The sequence below is a fragment of the Typopeltis vanoorti genome, chromosome 4 (assembly GCF_054136105.1).
Source record: "Typopeltis vanoorti isolate ZY-2024b chromosome 4, IOZ_Tvanoo_1.0, whole genome shotgun sequence".
NCBI classification, from domain to species: domain Eukaryota; kingdom Metazoa; phylum Arthropoda; class Arachnida; order Uropygi; family Thelyphonidae; genus Typopeltis; species Typopeltis vanoorti.
This window is the reverse complement of record NC_143552.1, coordinates 121,458,575-121,479,167: the sequence shown is the minus strand read 5'-3', so window position 1 is coordinate 121,479,167 and position 20,593 is coordinate 121,458,575. Positions and strand designations below refer to the sequence as shown.

Here is a 20,593-nt window from a genome sequence, read left to right as displayed (position 1 = left end):
ACTACGATCTAAACGTTTCATGCCGACGAATTGTCGGCGGATCCAAGCGTAAGTAACCACTTGGTAGTGCCACACCAAAGCAACTCGTAAAGTTATCCCCCTTTACTTATTTTATGGGATCTCTAGCAAACTATCCTGAAAAAAAGTTCTTATGTAGCAAAGAATGAATGTAATTCAAACTGTAGAGAACTTCCTTTTGCAAGAACACAGTCTTTCTCTTGTTATCCACAATGTAACGATGTATGAAATCTGACCAAAAATATCTAGGACACAATTTTTATAAGAGAAGCTACTAAAACATTATATACAATATTTGATAATATCTTCCAAAGCAGCTAAGAGACCAATTCTTCAATGATCATATCTTAGGTGTAAACATAGTTTCTTTTGTAATTATGAAATCGATGTACGGAAGAAGCAATCAGTGGGTTACACTGAAAACTTTATCAGCTCTTATTTAGTAATACACGAAACGAGGGAAAATATATCGGCATCTTGAACGATGCTGTTACCAACGCGAATAAAAAAAAAAAAGACCATTACCACCAAATTTCAAGGCAACGCTGATCGCTTTCTTTGACGAGGTCTATTTCATCGAAAATTTTCTTTCTCAAGGCAAGAGATTGAATTAATTTACAGAAATCTCTTCCAGTATATTCTGTCGGCAGTCATTTGTAAGTAGCCTCACAAATGATCTTCTGGTATCGGATTTTTGCATAACAAAAATGTACTAAATCACGATATCCTGGGAAAGCAGGAATTCTTTGCCGAGGAGAGCAACTAGTGTGGTTCCCGTTTCACCTTATTCTTCAGATTTATTTCTTTGAGATATCTTCTTTGTTCGCCAGACTAAAAAGAAATCACAAAGAGAAATATTTCAAAACGTGGCGTATCTATATATACTAAAAGAACAATATGGGAGTGACATGCGCTCCCAAAGTCCTGAAATCGATCGTTCGCCACACACAGTTACCGGATCGCACTTTGAAGGAGATTACTTCTAGTTATTTGTATGCAAATTTCTGTTCCTAGCATTTAATTGGTATTCCTACAGTTTCTTTGTCTAAAGTAATCCATTCTCATAATTTTGAACGTGCATAAACATAAACAGATAATCTATTGATATCGATGGAAGCCCTAGTTCAGGGCAATTCAGAGCAGAAAAACTCAAAAGAATACACAAAAAACTTTCTGCTTCTATTACGTTCAGTCATCAATGAAACTGTTTATTGAATTGATGGGCATTTGGTTTTAATGTTTAAATACTGGTAGTAGTATTCATTTACCCACACCAAAGAAATTGGGAGGGATGAGGGGAACTGTTATGACTTTTTGTCTATTCCACCAAAGAATTTCTAATACGTTATATCAACAAATTCAATTATATTCACAAAACACGAACTTCCTCGTGTTACAGATAGGATACACATTATGTGAAATCTGTAAACAAGTCAAGCTTCTACTGAAATCATCCCCCATTTTGAAATATTAAACATTATCTGGGATCTCCAATGTATTAGGAGCAATCATGAGGACATCAAAAATTGTTATAGAGAATTTTCAGCCTACTTAGAGATGGCCAGATATTTTTATATGGCCTGACGTTGCTTTTCAAAAATAATTTCGTTTTTTTGATAACTTATCATCAATATACCTGTCACTTACTTATATTTTATTCTTTTTATTCTCCTAACCATTTGTCTGTTTGTAACAGTATTGCTCCTGATGGACACTAACAAATTCCAGATTCCTTTGATTGCAATGAAGCACATGATACAGCTAAACAACACTTTAACCAAGAAATGGTTAATAAACTAGAGTTTAATAATGAAAGCACTATTCCATAGTTGCTTTCATTATTTTATACTGCTACTCTACCATGAATTAATGATACAAGTTTATATTTCGCTATTAATATATTTTACTTTTTTCAGTTTTTACAGCTTACAAGGTCGCTGAGATTAGTAAGAAAATAATGAGAAAAAAAACTGTTTATTGCTTGAATTGCATTGCGGTATGAGCTATCCTTTGTTCGAAAGAAACATTTTTATAGATTGATACTTTACACTGACAAACAGTACTTATTTTACTCTTGTGATTCTAAAGGCATATGTTTATTAATGAACTTTTGAAATCCTGTAGAAATAAGATAAAAAGAAAGCAGATTAGACTGCCATGAAGAATATCTGTTATTTCTTCATTGTTTCTTGCCGCATGTCTTGGGCCGCTTTAAACATTAATTAACCTCAGAGTTCTTCTTTTTTTTCTTTCTTTTTGTGGAAAAGTCATTAATTTAACTAATCTTCCTTTTTGTTGGTCATTCGATAAATCCCCGATTAAGTATTATGGAGGTTTCCTAAGCAAATAAAATTTTCATCTGATAAAACCTCAACACCAGTCCATTTTTATTTTGAATAGTTGATAATTTTACTCAGTTTCTCGATACATTTACTTTGAAATCTCTTTTCATTATCAAACCTTTGTGATGTAGTATTAATATTACATTACGCCGGCCTGGTTGGCCGAGTGGTTAGAGTACCCGCTCTCCAGCCAAAAGGCTGCAGGTTCGACCTCCCCCCCCCCATCGTGGGCATGGATGTTTGTGATTGTCTGTGAAAATACTAGTGGTGGTGGTGGTGGGCAGTAGATGGCGTTCGGTGTAGATGATAATGTTGAGTGGTGAAGACGGAGAGCTCTAGAATAGGTGCCCTCCCTCGATGAGTCTTGGACTCCCTGGAGGTGCCAAATAATAATAATAATAATTTACCAGCAATTATCGTAAATTACTTTGATTTACACTACCTGAATTCATCTAAGAGGAACCTGTATGAAGGATTTTCAGCTGAGTCAGTTTTATAGGAACGTTTCTGGGTCGCTACTGGAAATTGCGGTTTTACTATCCAGAGAAAAACAGTGAATGAGTTTAGATGAGGCCAAGAGAGGGCGTTACGACTTCTCTTCACCTCTTATCTGGCGATTATCAGTAAGAGGTGAAGATTTCAGTTAAACACGATGAGGAATATATAAACGATTTCTTAATTTACGTTATTTTAATTCTCATTCATTAAGGTAATTAGCTGATCAAAAAATAACATTAGGAAAATTGCTAATCTTTGAAGATGGGAACTACAGGAACTACAGCGTAAGCAGTTAAAATATTTAAAAATTGGAAGTATGAATTTGGGACCACCAATGGCCTTTCGGTTATCTAAACCTACCTGTTATTTTTAACACAACCTCAAATGACATCTTCAGTCATGCCTAGTCACCACTTATTTGCCATTTCTGCTTTGCATGGTCCTTCCACCAACCGAATAGAACTTGTGTATTTGTTGTATGTGATTACATCTGATCTCATAACAGTGGATATGGCAAATTTTGAATAACCTCTTTACAACTGATCTATCTCAAAATTTCCTTGCGCCCACTCAGATGCATTCATTTTCTTCCTCTATCACTCTTCAAATTCTGATAACCACTCTGACTTTTTCCGTTATCTCTGCAGCTTGATCTACTCCAGTGTAAACACTGCAATATTGAACGTTATATTCCTGGGGGACTTCACAACACACAGTCCTAATTGGCTCATATTCTCTAATCCCATCGATCAATCTGCACATGATATTTGCCATCAGCAACAATCTTTCGCAATCTGTCTATCCGCTCACAAACCGAAATGTTATCAATAATCCTCTTTACTCACCCAACATCCTTGGTCTCTTCTTAACCAGTTCACCTGATAAATATCCAACTCTCTTTTTCTGCAAAAATCGTTTCCCTAGCAACTCTCAGTCTCGTGTTTTTGGCAATACACTAGTTTCAAATGGAATGATCCGTGTGAGCACTACTATTCCTTTTCTTGAAATAACTAAACACGCACGTAACCACAGTAATAAGATTTTGTAATAAGTAAATATTTCTTTATAAGTATCATAGATCCTCGGGCATCTTCAGTGCATTAAAATGAGATAACATATATATCTCGTATATAACATATATAATATATATAGCATAACACGAAATTGAAAACCCAAACTATAGGATCAATTGGAAAAAGACAGTACTTAAAGACCATACTATACTTAAAGCTGGGAAATCGTGTAAAATAATTTATATGTATATTATCTCATTTTAATGTAATCTCTTTTTTTTTCAGATATATTTTAACTTAATTCTATAACACGCTACTGCACGCTTAGAGGGATTCCATTGTAAACATACGCCCTAACTGTATGTGATTCCTTGTATTGTTTGAATTAATTGTACTGAAGATGTCCTCTGATAGGTAGGACGAAATATTTACTTATTAGAAAATCTTATTACTGTGGTTACGTGTGTATGTTTAGTCCTGAATGCTTCACAGGTTTCATTATACAACAAAGTCTTATTCCATCACAGGGAACTGACAGCACAGAAGACAAACTTACTAGGCAAACTTCATTTGAAACAGGGTAAGCTACGTGATGCCAGAATCTCTTTTTTAAAGACGTGCAGACGCGATAAACTCATTCCCACGTTTGTTAAACTACAGGATCTAATCAACAAGTGCTCATACAATTTATCAGAAAGCAAGCCATTCCTTATTGCTTAATCACTTACGGTTTCTAAACACGAACTGACAACAAATAATTAGAAATCACAGAATTAGAAGCGGAATTATCTAGTACGTTAAATCACGAATTGCTACGATTGATTATTAATGTCTCAAAAATGTAGCGATGAAAGCATGAGAAAAAAGTAATATTAATACATATAAAAAATACCTTGCTTTTCTAAATTCGATCCAAAAAAATTACCGACCGAAAAAATGGGTTGTCAACTTATCTAGCCGTCCACTAACAGAATATGAATTAAATGCTCTAGCAAGAGGTCATAAGTTTTCCATTTCACCTAAATGCATTTCATATTTATATTTTATACACAACATTGAAAGAAACATCGACCATCTGTCCAATACTGAAGTCAATAGACTACGTTTCGAAATTGCAAAATAATCTATGATGTCAAACCTTCGGACTTGAATATCCCACCATCAGAATTGAAAACTCGTACCTCCTTAAAACGTAATAGAAACATAATCATCACCAGAGCCGACGAGGGAAATACCGCTGTTGTCCTAGATACCAAGTCATATGACCGAAAAATGAATTTATTATCCAAGATCGAAATACATACACCCAACGTGATTATGATCCTACGAAAAGACAGCTCAAGAAACTAAACAAGTTACTAGATGAAACCACTTTCTTATGCTAGGCCACCTAGAATATACGGTTTACCCAAACTTCACAAGAATAACGTTCCATTCAGAGCCGTCGTGGATTCTGTTAGGAGCCCGACGTACAAATTATCAAGATTTTTATCTAACCTTCTCCGTCTTCTCAGAGACCACTCAACCTCATCAATTAAAATTCCACAAAGTTTCATGCAAAAATAAAAGACATTCAACTGTTGGAAACTGACATGCTAATTAGCTTCGACATTGCCGCCCTCTTCACTAATAATCCCCATAAGGAAATGATAGACTTGCTAACTCAAAAATTTCCATCCGATATTGTTGATTTATTCAAATTTGTTATTACGTATGGATATTTCATTTGGAAAGAGAAAAAAAATTACAAGCAAGAGAAAGGAATAGCAATGAGGGTCTCCCTTATTACCAAACCTAGCCCACCTTTTTTCTAGAAACACCTTGAAGAAAAACTTTTCACGTTTAATCCCAAACCAAACATCTGGCTAAGATATGTCGATGACATCTTTGCTGTTTAGGGTCATTCTAAACAAGAACTACATTTGTTTCTAGATAAAATCAACCTTCTTCATCTTCGCATCAAATTCACGCTAGAAAAAGAATCTCCACAGGGTATCTCTTTCCTGGATGTACACATCCAAAGAAAAGAAGATCGTCCCATCTCCACTTCTGTCCATCGTAAGCCGACATTTTCAGGTCGTTACATTCACAATTCTTCGGCTCATAATCCATCTCAAAAATTTGGAATCATTAAATTATTAGTAAGAGCACACAGATTCTGCTCCCCAAAAGAATCTTTAAACCAAGAATTCGAAATAATCAAACATACAGCAATAAAAAATGGGTACAATCCAAACACAACTTAAAAAATCATCCGTCACTTCCCTACACATCAATCTAGATAAGAACAAGCCCGTAGGATTCCCATACCTTATGTCAAAGGCATCTCCGAACGTCTTTCAAAAATTATGAAGAAATATAAATTGGCTGCTACCTACCAACCAATCAACTAGATCTACAATTGTACCTTCTCCTAAAGAAAAACTCTCACCTCTGATGCTACCTAGCGTGTTATAGGTCCCCTGTCCCTGTAAATTGTCCTACTATGGACAGACAGGTAGATCCATTAACAAATACATTTCGGAACATCAACAGCATATCCCCCTTATCAAACCGCAGAAATATGGCCTCGCACAACACGGAATTGCAAACCCAAACAATAGAATCCATTGGAAAAAGACCAAACTACTACATCGACCTTTATATAAACGTTCATGTTTATATAAAGAAAGTCCTGAAGCCCTATGTCACAGACCCCATTTGAACCGTAATGACGTTCTTACTATCCCAAAAGTTTGAGAAATTGTCATCCTAAATTGTGTAAAATAATTTTATTATATGTTATCTCATTTTAATTTAATCTCTTTTTTTTTCAGATATATTTTAATTTAATTCCATAACACGCTACTGCACGCATAGAGGGATTCCACTGTAAGCATGTGCCTTAACTGTGATTCCTAGTATTGTTTGAGTTAACTGTACTGAAGATGTCCTCTGATACTTAGGACGAAATATTTACTTATTACAAAATCTTATTACTGTGTTTACGTGTGAATGTTTCATGAATGCTACACAGGTTTCATTATACAACAAACTTTTCTTGAAATGGCTGCTGCTGCGTTCGCTCTTCGGAGAAGGCAATTGATTCTAGTGAATAACTGAAATAATTCTCATTAAATTGAAGACATTCACCCTCCCCCTTATAAACTGTGGCTTTACAAAAGTATCCGAGGCCTTCTAAGAAATGAATTCCCCATATCGCAAGTAGCTTGAAATCAAATGTTTAACATCCCACTCAGCCTACAAGTGATTATGTAACAGCCACAAAAATCCATCAACAAAGTCGAATGACTTCGAAAGGTTGCAGAAAACGTATCGCTTGCTCAAACGAGAGTCAAGACTCCTGGTTCACCGTCATTAGACGCAGCTATATCTCTCCATTTTTCCCACCGCTTTTACATCACTTAGAGTTGAGGATGACCTCCTAACATCATTCTTCTCCCTTCCTGTACACCCACACTCCTTACAGAGAACCGCAGATTTCATGTGTTCTCCAGAATTCAATCCAAATACATCAGAAGAATATTCCTGAATAGCTTCGATTCCAATGAATTCCAAAGAATTAATTGTGCTCAACAATATGCTCCTTTTGATCCAGAACTAACACTCATCTGGATCTTCTTTACACCCTTTCATTCTCATCTGGCATCTACCCTTGAGCAAGGAAATTAGCCTATATCCACAGGTCTTTCCAAAGAAAGGAAATAAAAAGTATGTCATCAAACACTGCACTCATCTCTCTCTCTCTTGTCGAAAACAATAGAGAAAAATGAACTAAAGTCAATTTCACCACATGGAAACTTATGTAATCGGTCGCCAGCAATACGTATTCCATCACTCTCGGCTCTCAGTAGATCTCCTTGCCAATTATATATCTACGAAGATACAAGCTGTGAAATGGGTTGGTCGAACCTGTGCGATATTTTTGGGTAGCGTAATATTCAAGACATTTGGAAAGACTTACTGTTTTATCCACAACCAATAAAATATCTATTATCATGAACAGATGAAGAATAAAATCCAGTAATTCGACCATACTAAGTGAATAAAATTATTTATTATATTTAGTTTACGTTTATGCACGATAAAATTTGAAATATAATGACTTAAATTTCTTTTAAGAAAATAACAAACTAATAAACAATGAATATATATTGCCTTTCGTGACTGAATTGATCCTTGTGTTCATTTTTTTTTCTTTTTCTTCATACCAGGGGTCGGCAACCCGCGGCCTGCGAGCCGCATGCTGCCCAAACGTGCATTTTTGGCGACTCATAAAAGGTTGATCATACTTACATGGCATGTGGCCGTAAAATTTTATCATCAAGAAAAGTAGTTATGGACACACAACAGAATGCTATCTGCTACTCAACTGTTGGATGGTTAATTATAGGTGCTGTGCTAAAAAGATTTTAATTTACGTGAAGAAATAGATATTTTCATAACCGAACACGAAATTACAGTCCCACAACTATCGGATAAAAAATGGATTATCTCTCTTGCATTTATGCTAGACATTACAACTACTATAACGAACTTAATTTGACCCTGCAGGGCCAAGGTAAATTACTAGCAGAACTGTTTTCTGACATAAAAGCTTTTGAAGGCAAATTATGTCTGTTGAAGAAATATATGATGGGAAAAAATCTACATCGTTATATATGTTACAAATCTGCATCTACAGTTGGATGGTAAACACAAAAGGAAACTTATTGAAGATTTACAAACGGAATGTTCAACAAGATTTGTGGATTTTCATAAAAATAGAATCGAAATGCGATTGTTTTTGCTCCCTTTCAATGACGACATTATTGACGTAACAAACCGACTATAGACAAAGGTTTTGGAATTACAACACAATGAAACATTAAAGAACTCATTTTCGTTAGAAAATATCCAAATGTATCGATGCTGACAAAAAAATTTGAAAGTTTAATCATTTTCGCAAAGACGATGATAGTCGCATTTGGAAGCACATACATTTGCGAACAAGCATTTTCTGCCATGAGTTTTAAAAAAAAAATAAATTTTCTTCTCTACTAACTGATGAATATTTGCATACTTCGATTCGAATTTTCATCTTAGGTTATCAAGTGCATCTAGATAATTTGGCTAAGGGAAAACAACTACAAAAGTAACATTAATCACAGAGACACACATATTGTGATGCATAAACTATATTACTTTGTTTTTACGTGATAATAATTTTTCATTGATTTCATTATCATTCTTGTTTCATATCTCGTACTTTAAATATTTCTGTGTTTAAGATTAATATAATAAAAATTGATAACTTAATTATTTTAAGTACTTAAGTACTTAAGTACATGCTAATGAAAATACTAACAGAACGCCTGAAGGGGCATATGGAGGCACATCTTCCGGATGAGCAAGTCGGATTTCGACAAGATCGAAGTACAGTGCAACAAATACTTGCACTAAGACTAATAGCAGAGAAAGCTCGAAGAAAGAACAACACGATATATTGCTGTTTCGTGGACTTCCAAAAAGCATTTGATAATACTGACCAAAATATAACATGGACTGTCTTGAAATTCTATGGTGTGGACAATAAATTGATCCGCCTGCTGAAAGATATAAACAGCCAAGCACAAGCAAAATTCAGGATAGCAGGTGAGACTGGAGATTAGTTTGCCGCTAGTCAAGGCACAAGACAAGGGGACCCAATATCACCAATCATCTTCATCACGCATCTGGGAAGAACACTAGATGAAATTAAAGAAGAAGGTGGAGGCATTTCAATATATGGCATGAGAATAATCTACCTCCGTTTTGTAGATGACATCGTCCTGATTGAAGAAGACGTAGCAAGGCTGGAACAGACATTGCAAACACTATACACAGAAAGAAAAAGATATAGACTAAATGTCAACTATGAAAAAACTAAAACAATGATATTCGGACAACAGGAATTATTGAACAGAGTTACGATAGACAGATTTCAACTGGAAAATGTGGAACACTTCACATATCTTGGATGCCACATGACGCATGACTTGGACCCCAAAAAAGAGATAAAAATTAGAATAGCCAGAGCAACAACTATTTTAAAAGCCATGGACAAAATATATAAGAGCTGAGCTATAAAGTTGCAAATTAAACTGCGCATTGCAGAAACCTTTATCTTCATCAGCATGCTCTATGGATGCGAGGCCTGGGTTCTTCTGAGAGAATCTAAAAGGAGGATATTGGCATCTGAGAGGAAGTGCTATAGAAAGATCATGAAAATAAGCTGGATACAGAAAGTGAACAATGAGGAAATCTACAGACGAATACAACCAAAAGAAAACCTGATCCAGAAAATAATCAAAAGTAAACCACATCTATTTGGCCATATATGTAGAATGAATGATGAGAGAAAACTAAAAACGTTGCTGTTTGGAATAATTGAAGGGAAGACCAAACAGAGAAATTGGGCGATGACATCGTCAAATGGTGCGGAAACTCTGTACACAAACTGAGTTATCTTACACAAAACAGAATGCAATGGAAGAATCATATCAAGATGGCAGCAGACACCTACGGGCATTGGACCCATGGTTGTTTTTGATGATGATGATGATTAAGTACTATATTTTTTTTCACTCACTATTTTCTATTAATTAAACGCTTGCGGCCCGATTATTAAAAATAAAAGTTGAATGTGGACCCCGCATCTGAAAAAGTTTCCAACCCCTGATCTATACCATAAATGGACTCAACCATAGTTCTTGAAACATCATCTTTGCACACTCGTGCCCACACACACATACGCGGGCGCGCGCGCTTTACCTACTGGCATATACGTGAATATTTTTAACTAAAACTAAATTTCCTGATAGTTTCTTTTCATTTCAATTTTATAGCCTCAGATGCTAGAACACTTCACATTAACATTTCTATTCTCTCCAGGAATTCTCTCTTCAAAACAACGAGAAAACATGGTCTTGCATGTCAGTAATTCTGGTACTTTTTCTAATTGTACTTTGTACAAAAATTATTATATAATTCAATTTCGGTTATTTTTTACTTATTTCTTCGAATAATGCTTTAAACACCAACCTTGCCCCCTTTTTTGGTAACTGTAACCTTTATCCTTTAGTTTCGTTTCACTTTTACTATAACCTTTAGCGTAGTATTATATTTGCTATTCTTGAGCCTGTAAATCGATTTTTTAAAATTCTTTTTTATTATTGTTATTTTTCGGGGGTGCCCAAATATAATTTGCCTAGGGGCCCCAAATATCCTTACTCCGCCACTGGGTGGAATATAAGTAATTTGAATGTATCTCACATAAAAGTAATTTGAATGTATCTGTTAGTCTTCTTGGAATAATGCGCTGATAATTGAAAATGTCCAGGTAGAAAGTACTACTTTTAAGACAGAAATGCTAAAATACAAAGAGGCGGATTCATATTTCTTAAAAAAAAAGTGAAGCTTCTAATTTATTGCATTCTATTGCAATAACATTTTAAATTATATATTTAAAACCTGACAAATAACTATACCCCTGCTTAAGATGACTGCTCTTTTAGTAATTGTCCTTATTCATAAATAAATAAACAATGCTGCCCTTATGCGATTATTTCCTGCAATTAAGTTGCACAGGTATAATATTATTAAATGATGGCATAAAACTGAGTTGTTGTTTTTTTTAACAAAGAGCTTAATTAAACTGAAATATGGATAAAACAAATGCGTAGATGAAAAGCCAAACGGCTATTTTTTTTTTTTTTTTCTGGCGTAGATAATTAAATTAAGGGGATAAAAATCCCTTATTATTTTACCGCCAGTATGCGAAACTCTAAGATCGAAAACTACGATTTAAGAGTTTCATGCCGACGAACTATTGGCGAATCCAAGCGTAAGTGACCACCTGGTAGTACCACACCAAGGCAACTCGAAGCAAAGGTGGAGCAAGCTCCCTCACTATCCTTAATATTTTCTCATAATGTAAAATCACACAGCTCCTAGGAGATGTGATATTCCTTTACATTATGAGGATAGGTCACTACCAAGACCGGTTTCAACTTTTTTTTGAGGTGTCATTAGTGAGTAGCTAGAACTCGCTGTAAAATAATAAGGGATTTTTATCCACTTAATTTAATTAATTTCCCAGAAAAAAAAATAGCTGTTTGGCTTTTCATCTTTGTTATAATATAATATATGGGCACACCTTTCTGGCATTCGTATAGCGAAGATATGTAAGTTCTTTTCACTTAGACTTTGATATCGTGGGTGATCAGTATACCCTTGGAGGGTAATGGATGGCAATGCTGTAGCCAATGAAGTTCCAATTGAGGCTTGACAATTGCTGTTACCCTCTTGCCATGATCAGGGCTTTAATAGCTCAATAACACCTTATCCCTACACTGTCCTCTACAGATAACGGGGAAGATGAAAAGCATTCTTGCTTCGCCCCTTTAAGCCAGTCCTTATAAGGACTTTGATATCATGGCAAGTGATTTCGTACCGTAAGTTAGATGTTATTCAGTGGTGATATTTGGTCTTATAGCTACTGTGGGAACATGTAAAGACTTCGTTTCTCATGAGAATTCGCCGTAAAGTCTATATTTCCAAGTCGCGATGTTCATTCTCATTCGAGTGTGTTTTGAGTGTTGATTGCGGTCTCACGATAGTCCTTTAGTGTGATGTATTTTGTGTTTATACGATATACGGAAGTCCTTGAGATCCAGCTCAGGTAAGCATATATTTGAATATTTTAAACATGAACAATTTAAGTCCCGATGACTTTATCCAATCGTTGGATAAGAAGCTGGCGCTCGACCCCCTCAATAAACTGTTGAAGAAATTTGAGGTAGAGTGGCCATGGTTTCTAAACCTATATTCAGCGACAGACGACTCCACAGAAGGGGACAACTCAACATCAGGGGAAGAAGGGAAGATGAACCTGATAATCTCTGCTTCCACTCCAAAACATGATACAGAAACTCATGCTTGGAAAAAATGTAAAACAGCGGTGACTCAGATAAACGAGGGGATGGAAGAAGATAACCCCAACACTGACCTCCCCACACCCAACAACGAAAAAGTTCCTCCAATTGTTCTACGGGGAAAAGAACGTTGGACGGCCCTTAGCCCTATTATGCAAAACCATCAAATTGACTATTCATAGGCAAAAAACGTAGACGACGGAGTAAAATCCAGCCTGCCACAGTAGGCGACTACAGACTCCTCACAAAAATCATGGATGAGTCAAATATTATATATCATACTTACTCACTGAAGTCGGAGAAAAACCTAAAAGTTGTACTCAGGGGAGTAACAGAAAACATTTGCACAGATGAAATTACTGAAGACCTCTGCCTCCATCTCTCCTGTCAAGGTTAGCAGAATGCTACGGGCTGGCAAGAGTCCAATGCCCCTAATACTCGTTGAGATACCCAAAACACACAAGAACATATACAACATAACAACGATCTGTGCTCTGAAAATCACAACAGAACCACTAAAAAAAAGAGCCTCGTCGGACCAGTGCTACCAGAACACATTGGTCCGGTTCCCCATATAAAAGCCAAGGAAGAAATAGACACGGCAATAAAGAACCTCACCAGTTAAATTAATAAAGCCATAACAGCAGCCACAGTATCCACAATTAATCACAAACAAAATCGTCTCCCGAAAGAAATCATGGACATAATAAGGAAACAAAACAGACAAAGAAAAAGATATCACAACACTCGTGCTCCCCAGGACAAAACAGCCCTCAACAGATTAAACAGATCTGTCCGAGAAGCTCTCCAGAACCATAGGAACCAACAATGGGACAGCTCACAACAAGCTCACCTCCATCTCCACAGCAGATCATTCCATATGGAAATTCCTAAAAAACCTCAGGAACAAGCGCAAATCCCTCCCCCTCTGTAAGCAGAACAGCACTTTGCATACACAGATGCTGACAAAGCCGAAGCCTTAGCAAGAAACCTAGAGAAACAATGCAGTCCTGCATATGAGAACCTAAACATCAGCCATGTATATAGGATCCATCGTAAAGTCAGGTTCACAGTAAATCGTTCCGATGTCAATCCAAGCCCTACCTCACCTACCGAAATAATCGGCCTCATCAACCATCTCAAGATCAAAAAAGCCCCAGGTCCTGACGGCATCACTAACCAAGTCATCAAGGCACTACCACACAAAGCCATAGCACATCTGGCAAACATCATAAACTCCATCCTCAAATGGCAGCACTTCCTTCAGTCATGGAAAATAGCTGACATCATCCCAATTCACAAACCAGGCAAAGACCCATGACTACCTGAAAATTACCGTCCCATCAGCCTGCTGTCCAATTTAGGGAAAATAGCTGAGAAAATCATCCTCATCAGACTCCAAGATCATATCAACCAACTAAATATCATTCCACAAGAACAACTTGGCTTCCGTCAAAATCACAGCACCACCCAACAGATCTATAGACTGGTGGAATACATCACCACAGGATTTAATTGGAATCAACACACTGGAACCGTCTTCCTAGACATCTCAAAGGTCTTCGATAAGATCTGGCACCAAGGCCTCCTCTACAAACTTATCATCGCTAACCTTCCACTAAACATGATACACCTGATCAAATCATACCTCTCCAACAGGAGGATACAAGTCAAAATCAATGAAACAGTCTCAACCCAACGGAAAATCCTCGCTGGAGTTCCTCAAGGTCACTGCTAGCCTCGATCCTGTTCAACATCTATATGGCAGACATCCCTCAAAATTCTCTCACATCCACCATCGCCCTTTATGCAGATGATACGGCTATTCTAGCCAGATCTCGCCAACCATATCTCGTTACCAAAAAACTACAAGACGCCATCTTGAATCTGGAAAAATGGTTTAAAGACTGGCGATTAAACTACAATTAAACCCCCAGAAAAGCAAAACGATACTCTTCACAAGAAGATGAGCATCCCCCAAAGGAGACATCACCCTACTCAACTCCAAATTCCCTGGAAAACTGAAGCAAAATACCTCGGAATAACTCTCGATAAGCGATTATGCTTCAACAGCCACATCAAGAGCATATGCACCAAAGCTTCAAAAGTTATCGCCCAGCTATACCCCTTAATCAACATACACAGCAAACTAAGCTCAAGAAACAAAATTCTACTGTACAAGACAGTGATCCATCCCACAGTTATATACGCCTCCCCATCCTGGAGCCATACCTCCAAGACAAACATCCTCAAGCTACAAAGACTACAGAACAAGTGCCTGCGAATGATACTGGACGCCCCGTGGTTCATCAGGAACGCCCAGATCCACCGGGACATAAATATCCCCTACATCTCTCCACTACTACGCTCCCTAGCAGAAAAATTCTTTATGAAGACATCTACGCATCCAAACCAACTAATACAGCAAGCCGGAAACTATGACGGTAATGACCACTGGAAACATAAGAGACCGAAAGCCATCCTAACACTCAACGACGAATAACCACTTCTGCCCACTCAGGGCGAGCTAAAATAGCTCACAAATCTCTCCCATCACTGCTCCCGAAACCGACAACAGGGAATATGAAAAGCGTCATGCTTCACCCTCTGCGTCATATATGTCCCGCGTCCTGCGTCCTACTTTGATATCATCCATCATCCAGGTCTACCTACTCACTGAGGAGACCCCAATGAGGGTGGAAACCGGTGTGGGGCGGATCTGGCTTTGAGAGGCTCCACTTGGAGGTAGGTTTCTGCCTATCTCTGAGTGGGGCCACCGCTGAGATTATGGCTCTGCTTGGTGGTGGGGTGAGCCTGTCATCGAGTGGAACAATGCTGAGTTGGGCAATCTTTCGGGATTGTCTTATTTTTAGAGCCAGCTTCACCTATACATAAGGTTGAAACCGGTCTGGGTAGTGACCTCTCCTCATAATGTAAAGCAGTATTACATCTCCTAGGAGCTGTTTGATTTCGTATTATGAGAAAATATCAAGGATAGTGAGGGATATTGCTCCACCTTTGCTTCGAGTTGCCTTGGTGTGGTACTTCCAGTGGTCACTTACGCTTGGATTTGCCGATAGTTCGTCGGCATGAAACTCTTAGATCGTAGTTTTCGATCTTAGAGTTTCGCATACTGGCTGTTAAATAATAAGGGATTTTTATCACATTAAGTTAAAACTTTTCTTCTGTCAGTGACAGGCCATGAATTGCTCTTGAATAATACATAAGTCGAAATTGTATGTATTATCCACATATTGCGGTGCATCTTTTTTAGCTGTACTTAGTTCGTCAGATACTATTATAATAACACAGTCACATCCTTTACATTAACATGAGGTATCCGTTAGACATACGATACAAATATTGCCCGTGCATATTTAAATAGAAGAATATTTAGGAATGCATAACTAAAATGGGTGAAAATGATGATTTTGACCAATTCCTATTGATATTATTAACGAAGTCAGCAACTTAAATATTTTCTTTTGTACTCGTTTCTTTCTTCTTCATTCTCATGCGGCAGACGAGGTTTAGTCCTCTATGTACAAATATGTGCCATCTGGTTTCATCTCTCTCTCTCTCTCTCTCTCTCTCTCTCTCTCTCTCTCTCTCTGAAGTTCGATAAATGTGACCTTTCCTTCAAAGATTGTGATCGAGTTCTTTTTGGTCGGCCAGTTCGTCGTCTTCCCAGCTATATTTATAGCTTCAACTTATTGTATCAATTATTTATTAAAGACGATATTTGGTATTCTTCGAAAGGAAATTCTCTATAACTATCCGTTCCATCTTAATTGCTGGATTAATAGCTACGATAGCTTCTTTACAGTTTAATTCATGTTGACTTGCTTATTTGCGTTGTCTTCTGACCAGTGAGGCTTATTTAATTTTCTTAAGCATTTAGATTTATATTTCATTTAGAATGCTCTGATTTTCTGTATTTCTGTTCTGATTGAGTGTCGATGTACGGGCTGAATACGTTGTTGTAGGTATAATAATGGTTTTATAGAGTTTTAGTTTTAGACTTCTTTCAATGCTGATTTTTCCATATTTTGTTTAATTTGTTTGATGCGAAGAGACGTTATTCATACTGCGTTTACCTTCTTTATCATTTTAACGTGTTTCCTTTCAATAATAATGTATTTATACATTTATAATAATAAAATCAAATACACATTTAAGTATTTTGTATCATAATACTACAGTGAAACAACAATTTTTAACCTTCTGAAATATTCTATCGCATTTTTATGTTGTGAGGTCAGATACGAAAGAGTCTGAAAAGAAGTGATGACTGCAGTGCTTCGTTTCGGTTAAAATGATGATGTGACAGGCGATTTTGAGCTGAGAGACATATTTATGATTATCTTTTGAGGAAGGTAAGAATTCTCCGATGGAAAAGGAGCTTTCAAGCGAAGGTGCATTTGTCGGTTCCCACTGAGATAGCAAGTAACTTGGTAACTCCACTCAATCTCTTTCTCCCCCCCCCCCCAATATTTAAGGATCGTAGAATCCCTTTGATCCTGTCCAACCCATAATATTGTGAAATAAAAGTGTGGCCTATTACTAGTGGTACCATTCGAATCCCAAACGGGATTAACATTACAGAATGATGTTAGAATCTGTAAGTAAACATCAAAGGCAATAAGAATATGACGTTCCATTTTAGACATATCCGATTTGAAAATTATCTCGCTGTTGTGCAGCCAAAAAATAAAAATAAAAATAAAAAAACTATTACAATTCATCGCAAATTTGCGAACTGTCTGCGCAAACAATTGCCCATGTGATTTTTTCATAATCTTTCAAAACACTAGGTATCCATATATACGAAACTTCAATAAAGTATATTTGAATATAAATTTATGGAATTGTTGTACAGTTATTTAGTGTGTTGAGTAATTGTGTTTTTATTCTTATTTAGTAGCATAATAAAACAATACAAAAATACTCGAGTGCAGTTATTGAGAAACACAGTGTGTACAATCGATCTGAATAATTTCATTTTTCTGTCCGTGTAATGCGCTCTACTCATATCTTCAATTTTATCCACGGCCACAGTTAACAGCTGATATTAGTTTGTAAGATATTAATTTTACGTAAAATCCTCTGAACCATGAGGATCATATGTATATTTGTAGTCTGACAATTCAACACACACACACACACACACACACACACACACACACACACACACACACACACACACACTTTCCTACTTCAGTTAAATATCGATTCGAAAATCATGTGTCAGCTGTCTAGCGCAACCGTAACAAGGAAAATCTTCCTAGGAAAATAAAGATTAATCGAGACTCTGCAATTGCTAAACTTTTGAAGTAATATATATAATATTTATCCAAGCTTGATTTGTTTCCTCAGCCTTAAGAAAAGGCTGGTTATATTCCACTAATTCAAGCCCTACCCAAGGGCCTATGAGTTTTAGAAATACTTTCTGAAAATGAAAGCTGTGCCGAACAAAGCGGCCTTTTCAGCTGTCCAATTTTTAATCGATCTACTCGAGTGCTTCTAGATGTTCTTTCAATGGTTTAGGGATCGCCTAAAGCACCTATTATTATGGGAACAACTTTCGTTTTCTTTTGCCAGATTCGTTCAACTTCGACTTGTAAATAGCGATACTTTGTAATTTTTCATTTTCTTTGTGATCAATCTGACTATCTCCTGGTACTGATATTTTGATAACCTTAACACCCTTATTTTCACTTTTTTCAACCACTCTTATATCGGGTGTATTACATTCCAAGCTTTTGTCAGTCTGTATTTTGAAATCCCAGAGTATTTTAACGTTTTCTTTCTTAACCACTTTCTGGTGAACTTTATACTTCCAATAGTCTTTAGACACTTTAAACCTTACTTTTTACATAAATACCAGTGAATTATCTTAGCTACGTTATCATGCCTTTTATGGTACTCAATTTGTGCGATTCTGCTGCAGCCACTTATAATGTGGTCTACAGTTTCTTCCTTTTCTTTGCACAATCTACATTTACTGTCTTCTTGAATTTTTTATTTTTGCCTTCATAACGTTGGTTTTAATGGCCTGTTCTTGTGTTGCAAAAATTACCGATTCTGTTTCTTTCTTTATTGCTCCATTTCTCCACAATTGCTAGGTCAAGTTGTTGTCCGCGCTGTCCTCTATGCTGTGAAGGTATTTTCCATGCAATGCCTTATTTTTCCATTTTTCAGTTCTCACTTTTACTTGGCTGGTTTTGTACTCCAATTTTGTCTCCATGGGTTTAAATAAACCCTCTTTCCTTACCTCAATTAGAAATTTTTCTGTTGTTTGCTGCAGATAATCATCAAATTTCGTTTTTCTTCTTCAATAACTTGCTTTACTTGTAATAATCCTCCACCTCCTTTTTTGCGTAATAGCCTATCAATGTCACCGCGAGGATTGAGGGCATGGTGCATTGTCATTAATTTTCGAGTTTTTCGGTCTAATCTTCCATCTCTAGCTGGGTCCATTCAACAATGCCTGCTGAATATGTCAGAACAGGTATCGCCGAGGAGTTAATTGGTTTTATCAAATTTCCAGCATTAAAAAGTGATTAAATCTAATTACTCACTTTAACCGGTAATTATTAATAATAATAATAACGGATTTATCACTTTAACCGTAACATATATATTACTGTTTATTACTGTTATAGAAAAAAAAGTATATATATATATATATATATATATATATATATATATTCAATTTTTTTCATAAAACTATATATATATATATATATATATATATATATATAGTTTTATGAAAAAAATTGAATGACTAGAACCGAGATTTAATTAAAAAGGTTTTAATATAAACACACTACTAGTTTCGGCCTGTAACAGCCTTCTTCAGGTGACTATGCAGATATCTGTTGGTATGTGTGGGTTTTCTATATATCGATATTTTTAGTTTACCAGCAGAAGAGCGAGTCAGTTTGACATCAAGAAAAGGCAAGGAATTATCCGTTTCAAGCTCAGCAGTAAACTTAATACTTTGATGTCGGCTATTGAGATGTTCGAGGAAAACCTTTCCTCGAACATGAAGCCATGGACATGAATCAATAAGGGATTCATGTCCATGGCTCCAAACAATGAAGACGTCATCCACATAACGTTTCCAAACTTTAGGTGTTAAAATAAAGGAAGAGATAGCCTTGGTTTCAAAATATCTTTCAAGATTTCTGCACAGTCAGTCCCATCATTTCCCTCCTCATAAGCTTGGAATAATTTCCACCTTGGGACATAGAGCCCGTTCTCTTCTTGATGATCCAAATGAACTGCTTACAGAAATAAACCACCTGAAAACTTCTTTCGAAGTTAATGGATATTCCAAGAAAATCATTAACAAATTCCTTTTTAATCCTCCTAGACATCACTCAGAAGAAACAAATAGATTCAAAGGCAATATTTCTATTCCTTACATAAGTACTGTTTCACATAAAATATCAGAACCTTGTTCACTCCACTTCCAAAGATCCGTTCCTTAATTAGCCACCCAAAACCTTGTCATCATCAACTCAAATACCCTGGCGTATATAAAATATGTGACTGCGATATTCCTTATTTCGGGCAGACAGACAAATCTGTCGAAATGCGTATGGAAGAACACATGAGAGACATTACTTACAAGAGATAGCGAGCAAGTGCATTATCAAGTCATATCCTTTTCTCGGCTAATCCTAATGATGATAACCGAAGTCACAAAGTCTGCTGAGAAAAATCTACAAACATCTTCCGTTGCAGTGACGAAATAGAGAGA

The 20,593-nt window shown here is 36.4% G+C and overlaps 1 pseudogene; it reads left to right on the top strand.

Annotated features, from left to right (window-relative positions):
- The window catches only part of LOC150107647 (metabotropic glutamate receptor 4-like), a 461,121-nt pseudogene that overhangs the window by 415,159 nt on the left and 25,369 nt on the right, over nucleotides 1-20,593 (top strand).